This window comes from Carassius carassius, chromosome 16 (genome assembly GCF_963082965.1).
Source record: "Carassius carassius chromosome 16, fCarCar2.1, whole genome shotgun sequence".
NCBI lineage: Eukaryota > Metazoa > Chordata > Actinopteri > Cypriniformes > Cyprinidae > Carassius > Carassius carassius.
The window spans coordinates 3,502,510-3,517,750 of NC_081770.1; the positions used below are offsets into that span (position 1 = coordinate 3,502,510).

At 38.9% G+C, this 15,241-nt stretch overlaps 2 protein-coding genes across 6 annotated transcripts in view; both read left to right on the plus strand.

Moving 5' to 3' along the window:
* The window catches only part of LOC132159302 (zinc finger protein 208-like), a 164,080-nt gene that overhangs the window by 59,290 nt on the left and 89,549 nt on the right, over positions 1 to 15,241 (plus strand). The gene's annotated exons all lie outside the window — the stretch shown is intronic.
* Positions 1 to 15,241, plus strand: part of LOC132159443 (zinc finger protein 501-like) — a 69,537-nt gene that overhangs the window by 25,531 nt on the left and 28,765 nt on the right. The gene's annotated exons all lie outside the window — the stretch shown is intronic.

Below are 15,241 nucleotides of genomic sequence, written 5' to 3' on the forward strand. Positions count from 1 at the left end.
AGTACATTTTCAATAATTAAAAGATAAATTAAATTAATGTTTTATGTGTTTAATGTGCATCTCAGAAAATGCTTTATTTAAAACCCCAACTGAATGGCACTTAAATGCACTTAATTCATCTGTCAACTTTATTGTCATTGTTCACAGTACAAGTACAGACAGAGAAACAATGGGTAATAATTAAATGTTTATTTTCATGTATGCATTGCATTTTATGCATTTAAAAAATACAAATAAAAAATAAAAAATTTTAAAAAAGGAAACTTTGTTGTTCATTTTAAGAGACCCAGGAGTCTTATTTTCTCTTGCATAATTAATATTGCACTTTAATTAAGCAAAAACACATTTTATCCGATTACTCGATTAATTGATGGAATTTTTGGTAGAATACTCGATTACTAAAATATTCGATAGATACAGCCCTATGTTATTCTAACGCTAATATAGCTTCCTTTTTAGCAGGCCCCTTAAATGCTTGCTATTAACTTGTTTGAAGGTGATTCTTCTCAAAATTGACAGCGGTGTGTTCATGACACTAACGTTAACCATTCAACTTCGAGTAGGTGCGTCAGAAATGATTAACCAGAGGGGACGTGTAAATAAATGTGAGCTGAACAAGCACTTTTTTATTTTTATTTTTATTTTTTTTATTTTTTACAGATTGTTTCAAGGCAGCTTTACAGACATAACAGGAACCTTTTGTAATAATATTGTTAAATAAAAGTAGGTAATAGGTAATACCTATTGCTTGACAAATAAAATATATATATATATATATATATATATTTCTCATTTTTGCCTATGTAGGAGATCCCTGTTTATTATTATTATAATTCTAATGATGACATGAGTAATGATACATGGTGATATTATTAATAATATCTCTCTTTCTGCCTACAGATGGCTGAAAAAGGTGAATGCTGTAGCAGCAAAGTGTGGGACTACTTCTGCAAATACTTTAACTTTAGTATTATAATTTATTTACAGTAAACACACAGACTGTTAAAACCAGCTTCAACTGGTAGAAAGTAAAAGTGTTAAATGTTTAAAACCAGACTGTTTTTTCATCATTAAAAAAATATATACTTTTGATGTGCAATTGTTTAGTCATTGAGACTGTAATCTAAGGCTTTTTTTTAACATAATCTCTTCTGGAAAATGGTTTATACAGCCCACATACATAGAACAGGCAGATATTTTGCTATTGAATGTTGTGTAAGTGCAGTTTATAGGAAATGGGTCTAATATCCAGTTTATTTTCAAAATCAAAATATCGGCTTATAAATGGTCTCTTTTCGAGTTAATATTGGCATCGGCCCCCAAAAATCCATATCCATATTGCTATTTTGAACCGCGCTATTTAAAGACTTGTTCCATGTGCCCCTTTTATACTTTGAGCACCTGCCCCACCAAAGGTCTCTGCACGGCCCTGCTTATGTTAGTGTGATATGTTGTTTCAGGGGCGTAGATTTCATACACTGGGCAAGTGTGTTCGCATAGAGGCTTTCAAGAGCCGGTGTGAATAAATATAGATTTAAAATCAAAAAGAGACAGGATAGTGATGTTGCATAGCATGGCATGATGTTTTATTCGGACCCAGCACTAAACACTCATGCAGTGTGTGTTTCATTCATATTCGAAGCAGCTGTGGTGCAGAAAGTCATACCAGGAAATTCCTAATATGGACAAAAGCATCCAGTATGAAAACAGTTGTATTCACAAAAAAATTTAAACATTTGGAAACATGAAGACATTAAACATAGGATTGTGACAATATATGTTTATTTGTGGTTTTCAAGTCATCTCAAGGTAATAAATATAGTATAAGAAAAATGCATTTGTTACAGAATAGAAACTACTCCGCCTGATTATGTGATTAAAAAAAAGTGTTTGTAGTATATAAACATTAACAAATAATTAATATTGGTTATTGTCCAGCAGTTATCTGATTTCTAAGCCAATTAAAAACTAGAAATTAGAGAAAAAATAAAGTTGCCTATTTACTACCAGTCAAAGGTTTTTGAACAGAGAGATCTTTAATGTTTTTTTTTTTTTTAAAGAAGTCTCTTCTGTTCACCAAGCCTTCATTTTTTTGATCCAAAGTACACCAAAACAGTGAAATTTGGAAATATTTTTACCATTTAAATAGCTGATTGCTAATTGAATATATTTAAAAATGTAATTTATTGTGATTTCAGAGCTAATTTTTGGCATCATTACTCCAGGCACACGATCCTTCATGAGAAATCATTTTGATCAGGAGCATAGGCATAATTTGTAGTGTTTTTGCATAATTCTTGATGAGTTTGATTGACAGCAGTGTTAGCCAATTGTTATCCAGGCTGTCTCGGGCGTGTAAATTCTTGCGTGTTCACCCATTCAGTTGGACTAAGATACTGTTGGGCGATATGGTTATTTTTCAAATCGTCATATCGTCAGCCCGTGAGATTGACGATACACAATATTATCGTGCCTGGGTGGAGCAAGAGAGAGACTCTTTGTTCCTGTCATAGCATAACTATTTGGTGTTTTAAACCGCGCAGGTGCACGAGAGAGCCTATGGAATCACCAATAATCAAAGAAAGTACTTTCAAACATACTGATAAACTAACGTTAAATATAAAAATGCTGTATTTAAAACAGCTAGTTCATATAGTCGGACGCAACTGTCATATCATTTTTATTTTCTTTTTCTCCATGACAGGCTGCTGGCTCCCACTGTTAATTTTTTATTTTATTTTATTTATTTTTTTGGAAAAGCACTCTCTGTATTAGCTTAAAGCCCTCAAGTTTACATTGGTTACTGTATTCTTTCAATTGCTCTAAACAAGTATTTTGGGTGACCTTTTTTTATTGAATGCTAGACATCAAGTTGTTATTTTCATCTGAAAGAAGAACTTTTTATCAGTAAGCTAGGTCCCTATGTGTTCAGTTAGCTTGTTTCAGTAAGCTATGTGTTTTCAAGGCTTCAAGGTTTTATTGAATGCTATCTCTATACAAGTGCAAAGTAATGCATTCTTAGTCAGTCTTTTATTTTGTAATTTTAAGAGCAATAAACATATATTGCAATGTTAAGGAATTCATGTTTTTTTCATTCAGATATGTAAATCAACATGTATAAATTGTTAGTAGTCAATTAATGGGGAGATAATCGAAATCGAATCGGTCTGGAAAAATTAATCGTTAGATTAATCGATGCATCGAAAAAAATAATCGCTAGATTAATCGTTTAAAAAATAATCGTTTATCCCAGCCCTAGCTGGAAGTTATCAGTCTAAATGTTCTGTAAAGTCTGTAAACGGTGAAAATCAATAGTAGATTTCATTTAAAGTCCAGCAGTTTAACACTAATATTGGGCATAAATGAACACATTAAGTCTAAAGTATTTAAAACAGGTAAGTTGAATTGAACTGATGCATCAGTCATACATCGCTCTGGACCGCGCATTTTATGACGAGACTGACGCACCGCCACAAAAACAAGAGATGCATTCTAACATAACTGTGGCATTAAACTCAGTTAATGAGGGCTCGTTTAAAATATTGCACATATATAGGTCGTTCAGATTACTTGTTTAGTGTGCAATGAAATACCTTATGTCTGCAGACGATGTACGTCTGTTTGTGGATGAAGACTTTGTAACGGCCAAAACTATGTATTTTGCATGCATCACATTATAGTGCAGTGTGCATGAAAATAATAAGGCGGCAGAGCGACGTCTAGGCGGCACTACGTGAGAACCACTATGGATGATAAATTCGCTCTGCGGCCTCGTTATTATTTTGTCTTTAATTAATTTGTAACGCCAAGAAAGAGTTAATCTCTCATGTTTGAGAAGAGCGCGATGCCGTGTAGCAGCCATTAAATGTGTGGGACACCAACTCCATTTCTCTTTCATTTCATGGATTTAATGAGTTATCCGAGTCAAAGCGGACCACTTCAATGACTACAGGCTCTAATCTTCCTGCGCTCTTGTGTGCGGTGTGTGCGTGCGTGTGTGTGTGAAATGCGGTGATGAAGTGAAATAGCTGGGCATTTTGATAGCCGAATTATAATAAGCAGCCTAATAAAAATAATAGTTATTATTATTATAATATAATACATTAATAGGAGAATGAGCCTAATATTGTCTTTATTATCGACAGAGAAATCTGCTTATGTCGATATCGTCGATACTAGTGTTGTCACGGTACCAAAATTTCAGTATTCGGTACCGATACCAGTGGAAATCCACGTACCAAAGCAAAACACAAAAATATGCTAATTAAAAAAATTACTTTTTAGCACTAAAAATAAAACCAATGCCATTTTTTATACTTATTTACAATTTTGTTTAAAGTTTTTCTACAAGTTATATAATTATGAAAAACAGTAAACAAGTTTCACCCAAATTTAATTTGTCTTTTAATTTATGAAATTTAAACATTTTATTTCTGGTAAATAAAGGGGATTTGCTATTAAAATTAAAACATGGAAGAAATATTGTGATTTATTTCTTAAAAAAAAGTTTTATAAATTTTTTCAACAGTAGTAGCAGTATCACATACATTTTACTAAATAATAGTAATTTTCTAGCACAATGCCTTTATGTAAAAATTTACTTTTAGGCCTAATGAATGCATATTTGTCATTTTAACTGAACTTAAAACTGGTGGTGATGCTTAAGATATTTTTGGTCACTGATGGTTTCTGTAAAAAAAATAGTAATAGATAATATTAATTATTATTCATATTAATTATTATTAAAAGATAATACTACTACTAATTCTACTATCATACTAATGTATATCCAATGCACTATGAATTGATGAGCTTCTGAGTTCATGAATATTAATCACGTTGTCTGCGTTCGGTCAAACTGATTTGCTGAAATCCAAACAGGGACGGTACTAAATCAGCACCAGCCAATGAAATTGCCATTTGCGCATTAGCTCCACCCACTACCGGAGAAACCGGTATGTCTTCTGCTTGTTCAAAAATGAATATGAATAATTCTAAATGAACTCCATTACAAGAAAAGACAATAAAGAATAGTTTACATATAGCTTGTCGATTCAGCGTGGTAAGACTATCGCTCTCTCTCTCTTTTGCATGTGTGAGAAACTGAAAAGATCGCTTGATGGAGAGAGAACTCTGAAGCTCAGATGCTGAAATTATTGCAAGCGTCATGCGCTTCAGTCTATGTAGTAAACAAACCCGCAGGTCTCTGCTATTCATTAATTCACACAGAGACGCGCAGAACACGGATTCATATTTCAAGCAACATTTGCGGCTTAACATTTACAGATACTGGTCCATATGGAGATTTGATTTGATTAATTTATGCTAACTTTGACAAATTCTATGACTGTCCATATTAAAATGTAAGTTTCATTTTCATGACTGGATTTTGAGATTTCGTCCTCATTTTCTGCTTCACGGAAATCATAGCGCAGAACCAGGTTTGAACGGGACCTCGGTACTACCGGTACTTAAAGAAACCTGGTACCGTCACATTTTAAATTTTTTAGTACCGACTTCGTACCGAAGTACCGGGTCTTTTGACAACACTAGTCGATACACGATACAATCGTCTATCGGCACAACCCTAGTGTAAGAAAATGTTAGAAAAACAGCAGCAATGCATAATTCTGTAAAAAAGACTCAAAAAACTCGGGCTGACTAGGAAGAGACTCCGTCCATCAGTCCGCAAGTTTCAGTTCCACACAGGAACCAGTTCATTCTGTGAAGCCGCGAAACACTGTCAGGCCGATAATGAATACCATTTGAGCTCAGTCTGTGTTTTCAGTCTTTGTTTGGTAGGCTATGCGGTTTCTAAATAATTTTAGACCAGCTGTTGCCATTCGTCCTCCCAAAGATTTGCCTATTTTTTCTTTTTTTTTTTTGGCATTAACGATAATGATAAAGATTGATTTTTTTCTTAGCAATGGATGCTATTTACAATAAGATTATATTTACACTATCTTAAAATAGCAGGATTTTCTGTTATTCATACTATTTATTGCAAATAATGGCAATTATCTGCACCTCAGTATTGTAATACATTATAAAACAGTATGCAATAATAGCCTATTGAGTGTAAATTTTAATTTTAATTCAAATTATTAAATGGATGCCACCTTACTGGCACAATAAAGGCCACCCTACACCTACCCTAACCATACCTAATTCCTATTTTTCAACTTTTTGATTATTTCCTTTATTTTTATTGAAAATAAAAGCTTTTCTTGTGTGATTTGACATTTAAAAAAGGGAGAAAAAAAGTGTGTCAAAAGGCAGATTTAAACATGGGTTGACCGCGTTAAAATGAGTATGACACCCACTTTACTATCTGCGCCACTGGAACTGACTGAATTGGCAACTGTCATCTGTAATATTGACCAGGCGATTCACATATTAGAGGGCGGAGTTTGTGTAAATAGCCTCAGCCATCAGAATTAAAAAAACACAAACATGACATTTCTGAATAAAATATTTGGATACACTTTAGTTATAGCTAATTTGCCATTTCAATTAACAGAGAGGTTACATTTTATCATATTAGCATATTAATATTATTAAGTTACTTATATTATTAAATTAATATTAAGCTACAATTAGGGCTGGGATAAACAATTATTTTTTTAAACGATTAATGTAGCGATTATTTTTTTCGATGCATCGATTAATCTAACGATTAATTTTTCAGACCGATTCGATTTCGATTATCTCCCCATTAATTGACTACTAACAATTTATACATGTTGATTTACATATCTGAATGAAAAAAACATGAATTCCTTAACATTGCAATATATGTTTATTGCTCTTAAAATTACAAAATAAAAGACTGACTAAGAATGCATTACTTTGCACTTGTATAGAGATAGCATTCAATAAAACCTTGAAGCCTTGAAAACACATATCTTAATGAAACAAGCTTACTGAACACATAGGGCCTAGCTTACTGAAAAAAAGTTCTTCTTTCAGATGAAAATAACAACAACTTGATGTCTAGCATTCAATAAAAAAGGTCACCCAAAATACTTGTTTAGAGCAATTGAAAGAATACAGTAACCAATGTAAACTTGAGGGCTTTAAGCTAATACAGAGAGTGCTTTTCCAAAAAAAAAATTAACAGCCTGTCATGGAGAAAAAAAAACTTTCCGAATGCTCCACGTGAAACTTTGGTGTTTCGCCCTTTTTCTATCGTGTTTAATGATTTTGATTAATATGCACAAGGGAGAGAGAGAGCAAGAAGCGCTCTTGTTGTTTGAAGACTGTGAGTGCGCGCGCACAGCCGGGGCTCTCTCTCGTACGCGCCCTGTCAGGCGCAGCAGACATCCTATTCTACATCACTCACCGATCAAATAAGGCTTTGACAGCCGCGAAAAAAAGATCAATGCAGAAAAACCCCTGGATTGGTTCTAAAACGTTGGACAGAATGTTGATCCGGCCATCGCGTATATTCAGCGCACATAAGGTAAACGTTTTGCAAACGTTTTTTAGAGAAATAAAAACAGGTCGACGAATCGATGCGCATATTTTGCGTCAACGTATTTTTTGCGTCGACATCATCGATGACCTCGACGCGTTGTCCCAGCCCTAGCTACAATTAATTTGCCCTGCAATAATTTAATAGCACATCACCACTGACGCGCGAGTAATAAACATTAGGTTAGCTTACTCCTCACTGAAAATGTTTTTAAAATGTTCTCTCAAAACAGGTTTATAATACAATGAAATATAGGCTATAATAAAAATGATTAACACTGAAATCATAAATAAGAAAGCTTTATTTCAAGGACCGACTTAAAAAAAACTCTTTGGCACAAAAAACATTTCCTCTCTCTTTATTTATTTTATTTTCCACTAGCCTATGTTTTAGCCACAAGAGAAATATTAAGAGAGTACATTAAAACATTTAGATATATATATATAGAGCTGAAACAACAAATTGATTTAATCGATTAAAATCAATTATTAAAATAGTTGTCAACTAATTTAGTCAGCGATTCGTTGCTAAATAATACCGTAAGCGGCTCATTTCGTGCATATTTCAAATCTGCGGTGACCAAAGTGTGGCAGTAATGAGCCAGCGGAGGTTTTACTCAGCCAGTACAACAGGAGAAGTAGCGAATAGCCAATAGCTGGCCTCGTTTTATGTCACGTGCTTCCCGAAACACCGTCTCTGCAGCATTCAGCGGGATGTGGGAGTACTTTAGGCCACGGGCCATGTGGGGAAGTCGTGGCCTGGTGGTTAGAGAATCGGACTCCCAATCGAAGGGTTGTGGGTTCGAGTCCCGGGCCGGCAGGAATTGTGGGTGGGGGGAGTGCATGTACAGTTCTCTCACCACCCTCAATACCGCGACTGAGGTGCCCTTGAGCAAGGCACCGAACCCCCAACTGCTCCCCGGGCGCCGCAGCATAAAAAATGGCTGCCCACTGCTCCGGGTGTGTGCTCACAGTGTGTGTGTGTGTGTTCACTGCTCCGGGTGTGTGCACTTCGGATGGGTTAAATGCAGAGCACAAATTCTGAGTATGGGTCACCTACTTGGCCGAATGTCACTTCACTTTTTATTTTGAGCCTTCAAAAAAGAAGATTAACCTGTAAACTCTGCACTACTGAACTGTTTAAGGGGCCGTTCACATATCGTGTCTTTTGCACGCTCATGTTCGTTATTTCCAATGTAGGTGCGCAGCATGCGCGCTCATAATGGAAGCGACGCGGTTGCGACGCGCCCGTTTTTCCAGGCGCGTCCGCACCGCATCGAGTTAAAAACATTTCAACTTTTCAGAATGCGGCAAGCGCACCGCGGGTCATGTGACAAGAACTAAATAATAAGCTTCATCTTTTCCCGTAACAACGTTTAAAGCTCAGCCTAGATGAAGGAACAGCTGATCATAGCTGTATATGGATTTCCATTTTGAAATAAATTTAGTAGCAGAGCTACTGCAAGCGATTTTTAGAGCTGCAAATCCCTTTATGCTTTGCTAAAATTTCCGCGTCTTCAAGGAGAGAGCATGTCATGGTTGCTTAGCAAAGGCAGACTCCTCAGGGGCGCTTCTGCCCGAGCGCTTTGGAAAGGAGGAGAAAGCGGTGCGCCTTGTGTGTTCCATGAGTTTTTAGGCACGATATGTGAACGGCCCCTAAGACTTTTATTTGTGCAGATTCCCCAGTACAATGTTGTTTGCAAATGTTTAGTCGTAAAAGCTGATAACATTGCTTTTTAACAGTTAACGTTTAAAGCTTTACAAACATGTTCTGTGATCAGTTTGTCGTTTACCAGTTCATAATTCAGTCGTGCAGCCTAATTATGACTGAATGAGATATGTTTAAAGATATTTGAAGTGCACTTTTTTTCTAAGTATTCACTGCTCTTTTTCACACAGCAGGTTTTTTGAGTGTGTCCGATTTTTTTTTTTTTTTTTTTTTTTTTTTTTTTTCTGGACAACCTTCTGATGGATTTTACTTTAAATTGTGAGTTCCATTCAGGTTTCATGCCATTGGCACTTTATTCAAAGGATTGTTTACAATTTCACAGCATAAGCTATAAAGCTGTTTCCCAGTAAATAATAAAATACAACGCACTGCAATCTTATTCTGTTTTATCCTTATTCTTCGTGAAAATATGTTCTGAAAGATTCCTTAATAAGCTTTGTTCGGGATGTTAAACTACTTTAGGAGCTCTAAGGACTGCCATGGTGAAAACATTATTTGAAATCTCCTTGTGAAATTTGCTAGAGTATGGGTCAGTGTTTTGATTGCAGAAGAGTTCAACAAAAGGATTAATTACTAACACATAATAAAACAACTCCAGGTATATTTTTGATGAGGATATGACAATGCAAAATGGTTAAAATCTCTTAAAAATCTATGCTGAATGATAAAGACCCTTTATTAATAATTTACTTGGGGGGGGGGGGACAAAAGTTCCTGGTTCATAGTTCAGTGGTGCCTGGGGCAGAAGAGGGAAGGGGCGCATGTTCGGGAGGGAGTTCAGCTTCCTGACAGCCTGGTGGAAGAAGCTGTCCTTCAGTCTGCTGGTCCTGGCCTGGAGACTCTGCAGTCTCCTCCCTGATGGCAGCAGACTGAAGAAGCTATGTGATGGGTGAGTGGGATCACCTGTGATGCAGAGGGCTTTGCGGGTGAGACGTGTTCCATAAATGTCCTGGAGGGAGGGGAGAGAGACACCAATGATCTTCTCAGCTGCTCTCACTATGCATTGCAGAGTCTTTCGGCAGGATGCGTTGCAGGCGCCATACCACACAGTGATGCAGCTCGACAGGATACTCTCGATGGTGCCTCTGTAGAAGGTGTACATAATGGGCTCTCCTCAGTTTGCGGAGGAAGTAGAGATGCTGTTGTGATTTCTTGGCCAGTGCTGCTGTGTTTTCAGTCCAGGAGAGGTCCTCTGTGATGTGCACACCCAGGAACTTGGTGCTGCTCACTCTCTCCACAGTCGTACCATTGATGGTCAGAGGAACGTGCTGAGTGTGTGCTCTCCTGAAGTCTACAACGTTCAGAGAGAGATTGTTGTCATTGCACCACTTGCCCAGGCGGCTCACCTCGCTCCTGTAGTTTCTCATCTTTGTTGCTAATGAGACCCACCACAGTCGTGTCATCTGCAGTCATGGGTCAGCAGAGTGAAGAGGAGGGGGCTCAGCACACACAGACTTGATGTGGTGCATGACTAGCCGTTCAAAGCACTTCATGAGGATAGGAGTAAGTGCAACAGGACGGTAGTCATTGAAGCAGGATGGAGATGGCTACTTCGGAACTGGAATGATTGTGGTAGTTTTGAAGCACGTGGGAACAACAGCCGGACTCAGTGAGATGTTGAAAATGTCTGTGAAGACATTAGTGAGTTTTGCTGAACAGTCTTTCAGTACACGCCCAGGGATGTTGTCAGGGCCCGGAGCTTTACGTGCATTGATCCTGCTGAAGGATCTCCTCACTCTGTCTGGGGTCAGCGTCATCACCTGGTAGCCGGCTGGAGTCTTCTGTGCAGTGGTTCTGTTTTGTTGCTCAAAGCATGCGAAGAAGGTGTTCAGTTCATTTAGCAGGGAGATGTTGTTGTCACAGGTCCGTGGTGGGGGCTTGTAGTCTGTATTGGTCTGTATCCCCTGCCACAGGTTCCTAGTGTCTCTGCTGTCGCTGAATTGATGGGCTATCCTCCTGGAGTGCTGTCTCTTAGCCTCTCTGTTGCCACAGGATAGGTTGGCCCTGGCTGTTCTCGGGTCCAGCTCATCTCCAGCTCAAGGCAGCGTTCCGCATCTTCAGGAGTCTGTAGACCTCCCCTGTCATCCACGGCTTCTCGATGGCCCGGACATTGATGGTTTTTGTGACCGTTACATCATAAATACACTTGTTGATGTAGGCAGTGACAGTCCCCGAGTACTCCTTGAGGTCAGTGGTGTTATTTGTGGCAGCCTGCTTAAACATGTCCCAGTCAGTAGTGTTGAAGCAGTCTTGAAGAACCTCTGATGATCCTTCTGGCCACACTTGAATCTGTTTTTGAACTGGTTTGGCGACTTTAATGAGCGGTCTATATGCAGGCATTAGTATGACAGTGATGTGGTCTGAGGCTCCGAGGTGGGGGAGGGGGAGGGCTTTGTAAGCTCCTCTCTGTGTGGTGTAAACAAAGTCCAAAATGTTATTACCTCGTGTTGGAAAGTTAATGTGTTGGTGTATTTTGGAAACATGCATAAACTCCACCAGGGGCCCGTTCTTCGTACATCGCTAACTCAGTTAGCTGGATTTGAATGTTGACGATTTGGCCTGATCTTGGATCATTTGGTTCTTCGAAGCTCATCCCGGCGCTGCTGTCATAGCAACAGGTCCGTAAGCTTAAACCTGCTCGGGAGCAGGCTTATTTCATGTAAACAGGATTAGATCGCTTCTTTTCAACCAGAACTGATACTCAAAATATGTCTGCTACCACCGCTACTTTATTACAAGAGTATCGTACTGATCCAGGGACAATAATTTAAAATAATAATAATTTAAAAATAATATAAAAATGCTGTGTAGTCCATAACAGCCTACTATAGAAACAGCCAGTTTTACTCACTGAAATATTTATTTGTCATAATTAGAGTCTTACACACATGCTATACAGATAATAGAGTCGTGCATTATTTTGAGTGATGACTGCTATTATAAGAATGGCTTGATGGAGTGCAGGAGATGCAGATAACATGATATTGACCCTTAAAAAAACTTTCATTAATGCTGTCACGTAACAAATCTGTCCAAATATAAAATGAAATGAATAGTTAATTTCTACATTGAAATAAAAATGTAAAGACTGTACAACTATTATAAATTGCGAATATAAATAATTGGGAATCATGAACAAAATTCTAATAAAATAAAAACATGCATCTATTATCTGTATCATGTATCTATTATAACATTTATGTAGTTTTGTTTTCTTGGCTGTTTCCTTATAAAAGTCCAGAAATTTGTCAAATTTTTTCGTCGGGTGCCATTTTTAATTATATGACGTCATTACATTGCCGTCTTGCCACCAGCCAATCGCTGCACTGCTGATCATGGTTTCGAGTATCGATACATATCCCCTTTTAAGCCAACACATGAACGCGCAATTATCTCAGATAACTCAATCCAGCGATACTAATCATACACAACAGGTGTGTTCGAAGAACCCAATTAGCCGGATAATGATTAGCACGATGATATCATCTTCGATGTGTCATTTGATCTCGGATGTAATAAGCGACGTACGAAGAACGGGCCCCAGGGGTGAGCAGTGTTTGCTTATCATAACAGTATCGCGACACCACGCGTCATTGTTGTAAACAAAAAGCCCACCGCCACGGGTTTTTCCTCCCGCGACGAGAGCTCTGTCCGCTCGATAGCACGTCAGCTGGTCGAGCTGAATAGCACCGTCTGGAACGCTGTTGCTGAGCCAGCGTATGTTAGCCAGTGAGATGGTGGGGATAGATGGCTTGTGTGGGTTAGCCGTTAGTCTAGCCCGGATACCTCCGCGCTTACCCCTGATACCTCCGCGCTTACCCCTCATACCTCCGCGCTTACCCCTCATACCTCCGCGCTTACCCCTCATACCTCCGCGCTTACCCCTCTTCTGCTTCCTCTCACACCGCTTGTGGCGCCTCCGCTGTGGGCGAGATGCAGTTGTGGGGGTCGTTGGTGTAGGCCTCCGTAGCAGACCGAGACCCCGAGCTGTTCCGCATGCGCGGAGTTTAACTTTAAAAATTCGGTTCTGCCGACATCGAGCAGAAACTTGCGACTGTATGCGTGCTTACAGACAGCTAGACGTGATGACGATGTACAAAAACACTGAGACTCACAAGACATAAAACACAAAAACACCGTTCTGTCGGGACAGAGAAAAGCCGCTGCCTGTGGACGCACCGCCATCTTGGCCATTCACATATATGCCGCGTTTCTACTGAAATTACCCAGACCAATTGTACAAGGAACTTTTTTTTTACAAGAACTTTTCCCCCCAGACTGGTTGCTTTCCAACGCGGTCAAAAGTACCTGAAGATTAGGCAAATAGTTTAGTTACTTAGGTCTGATCTAGTTTCTCAACACAAAGTATGAAAATTTCGGACTTGCATCCTCTGTAGCACTTTGCGGGTTCAACTAGAGAGTGTGATCTCCGGCAGACGGGACGATGCAAGTCCGGTATTTCTGCAAACAGCAGCGCACTTATAACATCAGTCAGCTCGCCCTGGCTACTGCAATTTTCCTCACTGTATATTTACAATAAGACAAAATATGATATTAAACACCACTGCCTCTTTTCGTTTTAATTTAAACATATTAATAGTCGCAGAAATGTAGTTCAGGGAAATGTGTAGCCCTATAGCCTAAATTACAAAATATTATATAAATCAGTATTGCCTCTTTTTATTTTCATTTGAACATATCAATAGATTCTGCAGCTCATAAAATACGTACTATTTGGTAAAAATCATATGAATTTGTACTAGTGTGGTTGTATGAATTTGTACGAATTAGCCACCTTGTATAATATGTAAGAATTGCCGTGAGATCAGGCTGGATTCGTCATCCATTATATTATAGTTCCATGTTTATTCTTTCTTTTTTCCCTTACTTTGTTTTATATTTCTTTGCCTGTATATTAAAGAAAGACAAATGTAGGAATTTAAATACGTGGATGAAATACATAGAAAATAAAAAGTTATACAGTTTGTGTATTATTATAAAACACTGTGATTTAATTTACTAACAATGTACTTTACAAGATGGATAGATAGCTGAACATAAAGAGTTTAATAGTAGCTGTGCAAATACATCTACTGATGCTACTGGATACATCTTCAGTGATGTTCCTGGACTCATTGAGTGTTTCGGGTCTTTCAACATCATACACCCTCATCCAGGCGACCCAGCTGTGGTTGATCAGACCACAGCTTGTGTCCAGTTGGCAAATCTAGCTACCCTTCCTCCATGGATCTCCTCTCTTTAGCCATAGCCATTTTGAGGCTTTCTCTGCTGCTTCACTGATGTTGCGGATGGCTCTTCTCCTCCTCACCCCATCTATACCTAACAAGCTGAAGGATCTGGCCAGGGATCTGGCTATAAAGCCCCTGCATCCTATCTCTATTGGGAGACACCTAGCTCTCCATCCAGCTTGTCTTCCTCTCAAAGGCCTCTTCCAAGCGGTCTTCCCAGGGGACTGTAAGCTCCAACAGAAATACTTGTTTAGTGGACTCCGACAAGAGTACGATGTCGGGTCTTAAGGTGGTGATCACAGCATGGTTGGGGAACTTGAGTTGCTGCTCCAAGTCCACCAACAGTTGCCAGTCCCTCGCAGTGGCCAAGATACCTGCAGATGTTTTTGCGGCTGGTTTTGGCAGCTCTCCAGCTCTGACAAAGGCAATGGCTTGCTAGGAGGGTCGGGAGCGCTTGGCCCACTCGACTCCTGTACCAATGGCTTCTGCAATGGCCTTCAGTACCTGGTCATGCCTCCACCTGTACCGTCCCTCTCCCAGTGCCTTTGAGCAGCAACTCAAAATGTGCTCTAGGGTTCCACGCATAGAGCACAGTGAACATGCTGGAGACTCCACTTTGCCCCATATGTGAAGGTTTGATGGACTGGGAAGCACATCATATACCGCTTGAATGAGAAAACTGATCCGCTGTGGCTCTGCCTTCCACAGCTCCGACCATGTCACTTTCCTTTCGATCGCGTTCTCCCATCGTGTCCAGGCACCCTGTTGCCTCATTCCTACCGTCCTGCAG